The sequence below is a fragment of the Hibiscus syriacus genome, unplaced genomic scaffold (assembly GCF_006381635.1).
Source record: "Hibiscus syriacus cultivar Baekdansim isolate YM2019G1 unplaced genomic scaffold, ASM638163v2 tig00110339_pilon, whole genome shotgun sequence".
Taxonomy (NCBI): Eukaryota; Viridiplantae; Streptophyta; class Magnoliopsida; order Malvales; family Malvaceae; genus Hibiscus; species Hibiscus syriacus.
In genome coordinates, this window is record NW_024062692.1 from 792,698 (window position 1) to 802,362 (window position 9,665).

The 9,665-nt window shown below is 34.4% G+C and overlaps 1 pseudogene; it reads right to left on the reverse strand.

Annotated features, from left to right (window-relative positions):
• Positions 1-4,524: 4,524 nt before the first annotated feature.
• LOC120120452 lies at positions 4,525-5,617 on the reverse strand (annotated as a pseudogene).
• Positions 5,618-9,665: the final 4,048 nt, after the last annotated feature.

Genomic DNA, 9,665 nt, shown 5'->3' on the forward strand with positions numbered 1-9,665 from the left:
CAAAAAAAGGTTATATCTGGCTTTGATTTACTGGAAATGAATGAGACTTGGAGCTTCAAGTTGTTGAGAGTGCGGCTGTTTTCAGTAGAAAATTGATCACGAGACCATGATTCAACTTGCGTTTGAAGGCAATCGACTTTCAAATGGTAAGCAACTTAAAAGCTTCCGTTTTGGGGTTTGGTTGGGACCATGGGCCCGGGCCAAACCTATTCTGTTTGCATCCTCAACCCACTGTGGTTTTTAATTTTAGGTTTATTAACACAAAAAGTCCTCGAAATATTCTAAAGTAAACCTTTCGACTGATAAGTTAGATGCTAATGGCATCAAGAATTACATTATGTTTGATATATTTCGTTCATAAAAAAAATTAGTTCTCAATAAAGCTCAATGTACACTTGTGTGTGCAACTCAGTCGGCCTCTCGATTAACATAGTGTACCTTGAGGGTCAGGTGTTTATCAATAAGATCGAGAGCTTCATTGAGTAGTAAATTTATAATCGAAAAGTCTTTGTGATGATTCGTCAATCGATTGACAATAGAAATAACATCTTCTTCCATGATTGTGTGTTTCTATCCGTTTTCAACTGCCAAATGAAGTCCTACCGTGATTGTCATAGCCTCGACCGGTCCAGTCGTTTGTGCAGTACGACCATATCATAGTGGTCCCTAACAACCACACCAACTGCTGCAACTCCGGAGCAAGCAAGGAAAGCCTCATCCACATTGATTTTAATCTGCCCTTCAACCAGTTTAGTACAAATTTTGTTATTCCTTGAGTTGGTCCTGAGTGCTGCCTCAGGGGTAACTCACAAGCCTCTTTAATTGACCTCCAAAACTCGGTTACATTCATTACCTCACGCGTCACTTGAAGCTCTTTATTATGAATCTATTTATTACATCTGTTCCAAACATTCCATAAAAGATTAATCAACGTGGTAAACCCTTCATGATCAGTTTGGTGGCGGCCTCATCAAGCCATTATTCGCCGCTGATAAGATTTTAGGAATTGGAGATGGGAGACGTAATGGAAATAGAGAAAAAATTACAATGGTAAAAATTTGAGTTTAACCTCCTAAATTATAATTTTAGAATTAATCTCAACTACAATTTAAAATATAAACTATTTGTATTAGAATTATTTAAAAAATTCAAGTTATCTTAGCTGTCAAGCGTGAGCTTGGAATTTTAAAGATACTGGCTCTATTCTTATGTATAATAGTTTAACTTTAATTTTTGTCTAATAAAACGATATTATTTTGTTCATTTTGATGTGGTATCTATGTGGATGGTTGATAAAATTAAAAGTTAAAACTCAATATATTTAATATAGTTTACTTTAATGATATTTATTATGTTCACAATCATAATAAATACAGTTTGAGTAAATTTATACGAGATACATGTATGTAACGTAACCAGACACAATATAATAGGATGATTATATAATAATTATATAGTGTGATTGTAGACACCCGTTTTTGTCCAGGTCTTTTTTATATTATTTAATTTTATTAATTATTATTATATTATTATTATTAAATTATATATTACAAATTTTGTACAGGCCCAATTACACACCCAAGGCCAAATCAGCAGCCAACCCAAAGCCCAGATGGCAAGTGACAAGCCCAATCCCGGAGCCCAACAACCCAGACTGAACCAACCCATCAGATTAGGGTTTCAAACCCTAAATCAGATTAGGGTTTCAAACCCTAAATCAGATTAGGGTTTCAAACCCTAAAACAATTTAGGGTTTCAACCCTAATCCCCTAACTACACAGCCGCCGCTCAAGCCAGATTCCAATCCCCAGCCGCACGTTTGATCTTCACCAGTCATGCCTGAGCGCGTGAGCAACCTGAGCCAATCACCGAGCCACCAAGCCGAGGTGTCCCGTCGCCGCCGACTGCTCTCCTGCATGAACAGTGACCGGTTCCTGTAAAAACAGTAACCCAATCAAATAACAGTGGCCTAAACTTACCCAAATCTAAAAAAACCCATTAGAATACACCCCGAAAATCCCGAAAAATCGGATTTTATTCACCCAATCAGAGAAATCAAATCCTATCTACCTAGATATCATCATCATCTCACCAGAAATCCACATGCAAGAAAGGATAAAAGACAAAAAGAAGAGAAAATAGGGGGCGGTGATAACCAGAAAAGAGAGAGAGGGCTAAAAAAAAAGAAAAAAACAAAGTGAGGGAGATCTTACCCTTGTAGAAACCTCGTCGTTGTAGCCTAGCCAGAACAGAGAAGGCCGTTGAAGGTAAACTTTCCTTATTTTGGATCTAGGGTTTTCGAATAGGGGTTTTCGTTTTGCTTGGGTAGGAGAAGGGTTATTGTTCAAAGGAAGAGAGGAGGGTTGGTCATGGTTTGATCTCTCAAGCCATCGCCGCTGGCTGCGGCGGCCGTGGCCTTTTTATTTTTTTCTCCACGGCGGAGACAGAGGCGGAGAGGGAGAGAACTTTGAGAGCATTCTTTTGCTCTCTGTTTTAAGAAGGGAAGAAGTAGAGATGAGGAATGAGGGCAAATCCCGTTTAGGGGCTTTAATGTCCCCTGTGAAACGGCCGTGTTTTGGAAAAAAGGGTTCTGTATTTTCCTCGTGTGGGTTAACTACACTTTTGTCCCTAGGGTTTGTAATCATATTGTTAAACCAAAATGAAATGATAATTTCTTTGATTTCGAGCAATAAGTTTTCAGAACTTATAACCTAGTACTGTTATTGTTTGTTATGACATTTCTATTAACATTTGATTTTGGTCACGGCATTTATAAGTGTTGTAATTTAATCATCGCGTGGAAATTGGTTAACTGCTGTTGTCCTTATGTTCCTGTTTTATTTCATTTAGTCCTGTACATGATTTATGGTTTATTTTTAGCTTAGTACATATGCTATTTAGTATTTAGTATGGACTCTGATTTATCTGAAATTGCTATTTTAATTTTTATTTTCTGTTTCTTTCATTGTAGTCCTTTAAATTCCTGATTTTACATTTTGGCTCTTTGAGTTTATGTGTTGATATTCTAGTCCTTTTTACTGCTTTTTGATCATTTATCTTGGTTTGTAATATTACTTATTTTTATTGTAGTCATTTATATGAATTTGTTATTTGGTTATTTGTATTATGTAAATAATGTTGTTTGTTTCATTTAATGTAAGATTCTATGTCGCATTTATTTTATTTATTCCCATTGTATTTCTCTATTGTTATTTATTCGAATAATTTCAAGAACACATATTATAGAACGGGCGTGGAAAGTATCACTTGATCGAAGTGGTACAATCCGATACGACGTTCAACAGAATAAAAAATGCAAATTCTTCCTTTTACAGCTTATAGAAATTATTTTATTGTATTTTTTTTTTATTTTTTTTTGTTAATTTATTGATGTTCATATTGTTTAATATTTAAATTTTAATCTTTATTATTATTTCTTCATTGAATCTTAATATGAGTGATGTATGTTTTGGAAAAGTATAGTATGATGCATTTTATGTCAATTTTCGTCATTTTTTTAATTTAAAGAGAAAATATTCTTTACAAGTAAGAAATAGACGAGGTAGCTTTCCCGGCGGAGGATTGCAAATCTCGGGATTTCTTATCGAGAAAAGGATTTTTTTTTTATTTATTTTAACTAACATTCAATAAATAGATCATAATTTATTTATTATTCTATTTTTCATAATTTTTATTGTATTAATGGTTGTTATGTTAATATTAACGATACATAAATTAAGCATTTTTTATTTTTACTCATGACGATATTATTTAGTGGTAATTCAAAGATAGGATATACTTATAGATAAGAATAGATGAGATAGCTTTCCCGTTGGAGGATTGCAAATCTTGAGATTTCTTACCAATGAAGTATTTCTATTATTTTAACAATATTCAATAAATAGATCATATTTTTTACTTCATATTCAAATTGTAATTTCCACCATTTACGACGATGTGTAAGCTACACAGTACCAATTTTGGGCGTTGTGGGGTGTTTACCCTTCCCCTACGTAACCGACTCCCGAACCTGTTTAAATGAATCTTTGGTAACGTAGACCAAAATTTTGTCTTATAAAATTATTTTCTTAAAATTGTTTTTAAAAGACGTTTTTAGGTATTTGACCTACTAATCCAAAGGTCGATGGCGACTCTATTCAATTTAATCCAAATTAATCCAAAATACTCAATTTTTTCAAAAATAAAAGTCATAATTTTTTTTAAAAATAATAAAAAATAGTTTTATAAAAAATGGTTATGACAGCTTGGCGACTCTGCTGGGGCGTCTAGAGAGTCAGGCTGTCGGTCGCTTATATGGCGTTAGGTGGAAATTATAAGTTCGAATCTTTAGTAAAACTATGATCTACTTATTGATTTTTATGTATTATTTTATCTCTTTATTTTTTATACTAACATTTAATTGTTTTCATTTTTTCAGATATTTCTTAGTTCTCGTTGGGTGTTATTTTTTATTTTTTCAACAAGAATTTGAGGAAACCAAAGCAAATCTATCTGGTTTGTGGAAAATATTCAACTAAAAATTCCAGCAGGTACAAAGCCAAGAAATGCATAAGCCAAAAAAGGAATGCAACCACAAGAACATCTAATTGATGCACCCCAGGGAACATTCAGATCTATATCCTAGCATCATTTCCAAATCCCATTGGAAACTAATTGACAAGCTCCTTGTCAATTTGATCATTAGAAAAATGTAATTAATTGCATTACCAGCAACCACATTCCTTGAGGTCATAAAATGTAACTTTTAAAAGATAGTAAGACCTGCAGAAAATAAGATACAAGGAAAAAAAGCAGACACAGCCATGCAAGGAAATAATCGTGCACTCCTCCACCATGATAGTAATATAAACCCACAACTGGAACAATGAAATAGGCTACTCACTGCTTTGCACGTTTTGAATCACTGTCAGATGAAGACTTAGCATAAGAATTATCTTTTATCTCAGAAGAAGCTTTTGCATCAAGAAGGGCAGATTCAGCAGAATTTTGTTTTTCACTCACTGTTGGTGGAGAACTCTCTACTTCTTTTTGAGAACATGATGATCCTGTGCCCTGGAGATTGGTGTTTTCTCTACGATAAGAAAGCCCACTTGGATGAGTCATAGCATTCAAAGATGAATCCCGTGCCCTATTCTTTTGCTTTACCAAGTTCACATCAGTGTAGAATGCAGCAAGCCCACCATCTTTTTGAATATGATAATCATATTCCAGAGATGCCCACAAAGGTGCAGAAATCATATTTTTATATCTGTAATCCTCCTGTGCTGCAGAATCTAGGTTACGAGCATTAGATACATCATATATGCAAAAGTCACTGGATGAACGTCGATGACCTCCTCTGCGCACAGGTGTCTCTGGCTCATTAAGGAGATCATCCAGCCAAGAGGGTTGTTCCTCTATCAGAAAATTTCAGAGGAAGTGCGCAGGTGGTGTGTATTTCCCTCTCTAGGATTTTGAACTGATCCAATAACATTGTTGAGGTCATAATCAGTATATGTTTGGGAAACTATAGGAGATGGACTTTTTGGTGGAAGTAAAGCATGCTTTCCAGAAAGATCAAATCTCTTATGTCTGTTGACCCCTTGGAATTTTCCATGACCAAGAAAACTGGTTCCTGCATAGAGAATACGAGATGAAGGTAATGCAATAAATCAATTATGATTCCTTAAGACAACAAAATTCCGGAAAAGAGCAGCAGTTAAGCTTTCAGTTCACAAACTAGGAGCCAATAAGCCCCCATTCAACAAAGAAAACCAAAAGAACAATAGATTGTATCATGCATCAAACCTTTAGTTATATACCAAATAGTGATCTAAATATGAAAACATATTTCTCACACAGTAAAAAATGCAACTATGCATAAAAAGGAAGCCATTCCGGAAAATATTCCCAATCCAATTGGATAGATCACAGACAACAATACTAATAAAAAAAAAGGTTGTGAATCATATATTACACAATTTTCTGCAACATCAATTTTATAAGGTAGTTCCCATTGCCAAATCTTATGATACAGGTGAAAAGAAAATCCCAAGTGAGAAGAGTTCTCTGCTTTTATTCTCTAGGTAGACCACTGAAACATTACCGAACATTTTTCATAATGTATTTATCTTGTTTTAGATGAAACAAACTCATTAAAGAACAGCACAAATATTATAAGATAGAGCTGAATCATAAAAAGAACACCATATCTGCACCACAAACTCTTGTCAAAAAAAACTTTTCCCATGTAATCATATTCATAAATTCTTGAAATATGTCGACAGTTGCATATGTAGTGAAGTCTAAGAGCACTGTAGCAAAGCCCAAATAATAAAAACAAAGAAGCAAGGAAGTAAACCCCACGTATCCACGGCTCAGTCTTTGAACATTATAAAATAATAAGAAAACAATGTAAAAGAAGAAAATCCCCAAATACACATCGTTCCCCATAATTAGGGCGGATAACAGTTTAGAGGAAATAGATCAAGACGACCCTCAATATATTTCAAATAATCTAACTCATTACCTTAAATAACACACTTCAATTTATTTTCCAAAACTGGAAAACTCAAAGCTAAATCTCTCAAAATTAGCAGATGCAGATTAACTTGGAACAACGATTGTGGCCACTCATTATGCCACTATTTGCGTTCTGAATAATTAACTACATACACAAACAAAACATAACCAAGCTCAGCAAAGGTATAGAACAGTGAAAATTCAAATGCAGAAAAACTTTGATTTCTTCTCAAATACACATTTCCTTAGCAACCATAATAGTGCTCTCTTTTAGATTAACAAAAAAAATGAAAATGCATCCCATTAAATTAAATAAATAAAATAAAAACAAAGCTTAAGAATTGAAGATTAGGTATCTATTAAAAGGAAATTATACAATGTGAGAGATTAAGATCAATTAAAACTGACTTGATTAAACTTGGAAATCTAAGAAATAAAAACAAACGGATGTTGAAAAAATTGTAGAATACAACACAAATAAAATAGAAAATTCGTTTTGAAAAGCTTACCTTTCAGGGATTGAAGAACTAAGATCTCGAACTGTAATTCTTCAATGTTTCTAAATCGGAAGCAAATTGTTTCTTACGGTTTTATTTTTCATTTTTTTTCGGCTTTTTGGGTGTTTTCTGCGTCATGAAGCCTTCTTCTATTTCCTTTATTTTTTAATTTGTTTTGTCTCTACGTTGTCTTAATATTTGCATGCCAGATTTTTTTATATAGTTTTTTTAATAAATTGATTTTTTAATTATGATATTTTGTATGGAAAATTACATGTTTAGTATCTAAATTATCAGTTTTGATCCATTTTAATACATAAACTTTCATTTTTTTAAATCTTACTAACATTTAGTTTTTATTTCATTTTAGTATCCCATTGTTAAAAAACGGATTGGCTGACGTGACATAGCTCTGGTGGAAGAACGATCAATTTGAATGGTGAACCCCTAGAAATGACGAATCTGCCAACATAGTCTAGTTTCAGGTCCATCAGACAATGAATCGTTGAGACAAAAAAATGAAGAAATCGAACAATACATTGTTGATTTGGGGAGATTGAGGCATTTTCCGATGAAACGGAGGTCAAAATAACATTTAGAGGGTTGAAAATGGATGGGCTAGAAAGTTTGGGCTTCATCAGTCGACAAATGCGACGGACGACTACTGTAGGTGCAGTGATCGACGAGCCCGTCCATTAAGTTTTTAACAACGGTTACTAAAATGAAATAAAAATTAAATGTTATGTATGATTTCAAAAAGATGAAAGTTTAGTTATTAAAACATATCAAAACTGATAGTTTAAGTACTAAACACGTAGTTTATCCTATTTTTTATGTTAAGATGATTTCGTAAAAGGTGAATTTCCCGAAAAATCACCCTTAAAATCTTTAATTCCATGTCAGACACCGTTTAGACTTTATTTCCCGATCTAACACCCTTTGCAGGAAGGCGCGCCCCATGAAGCGCACCTTACGCTGATCTGGCGCCACGTGGGGTAAGGCGCACGCCCTTACGCTGAGATGGATACACGCTGGCAAAGACGCGACCCCTGGGGTACACCTTATGCCACGTAGGGCTATATCGCAGTGTAGGGGCCGCGCCTTCCAATTATCACATGCATAATGCAAGGTGCGGTACAAGGGCCGCGCTTGCATAATTTTATCCGAACTTTTCGGCTTTAAAGCATCGTCTCTCTTTCGCTATAAATACCCCTCTCCCTCGTAAACTCTCTCACAACTCCCTCTCAATCGAGAAACTACTACAATAATCCTCTCAACCATAAAAAAATATCCGACAAATCTTTTATATTTTATTCAGAAGTTCGTTTGATCTTCGTTATAAGGTATTTTTTTATAATTTTTTTATAATTATATATGATTATTTGAAAAAAAATATTGTATTAATTGTTTTCAATTAATTTTTGTGGTTGTAAAATTGGAAAGCGGGAGCATACGTCGAAATATTTTTGTTGATACGGTAATAATATAAAGTTATTTTTTTAAATTATTTACGTTTATATGTAAATTATTTACGTTTATGTGTAAATTTTTATTGTGTTATATTTTCGTTCATATATTATTTATTTAATTAGGTTTGTTTTAGTTGTTTTTTTTTTTGCAGATATAATATTGTCGCACTTTCAAACTCTAAGAATGACGCGAATTTCAGCTATTGTTTATTATGATGGAGAAATTCGAGAAGATGAAACCGGCGTTATTTTCGTATCAAATCATTATGTTAAAATATCATTCAAGAGAAACATAACTCTTGAGGAGCTGATAACGAAGATTTCAAGGAAGATTCATGTTGGAAGTACTAGAAGAATGTCGTCGTTGCAGTACATATTTCCAACATCATTGTTGTCATTAACTTATACAGCGTTCGAACTATCGAACAATGATGATGTTGAAATGATGGTTGATTCTCAAAGTAATTATTCAGACATCGATATTGAGATGTATGCAAAGTTTGTTCAAGTGCGTGCTATTCGGGATCTGTCATTAAGCTCCCACTATGGACTGGTTGAACAAGTTGATCAAGTTGACAGCCCGACTACAGTAATGTGTAATGATTTTAATGTCATAATGGGAAATTCGCATCATGGTGTCGTCCCATCAACTTCAATGGGGAGACATTCATCAGCAACTCCTTACGATATGTACCAAGGTGGGTCCACAAACAATCTGTATGGCAACATCGAGACCAATTCAATGGGAAGACATTCATCTGTCAATTTGTTTGACCTTAATATGGAGATACCCTTGACACAACAATATGTGCAGTTTTCATTTGACACGATGGCTTCAAGCTCCAGGGGGAGGCATTCGACTGCAAGCTTTTTCGATCTCAATGTCGATATTCCTTCTAGTTCAAGGGGAAGGCGTGCAAGTAGTAGGTTCTTCGACCTAAATGTGGAGAGCATGGAGGAACCATCTTCTCCACCAGAAGAACGGCTTCGTGAGCCAGGTGCGGATGGTGTTGAGACTGGACTATTCATTCACCCATAATCACCGCAATTCAACTCCGATGATGATGATGATGTAGATGAAGTTCCCTCAAATGTGGCACAAACTGAACTTCCAACACACATGTATGAAGCTGACTGTGATGCAATGTACGTGTCAGAATTTTCGGATATGCCTCAT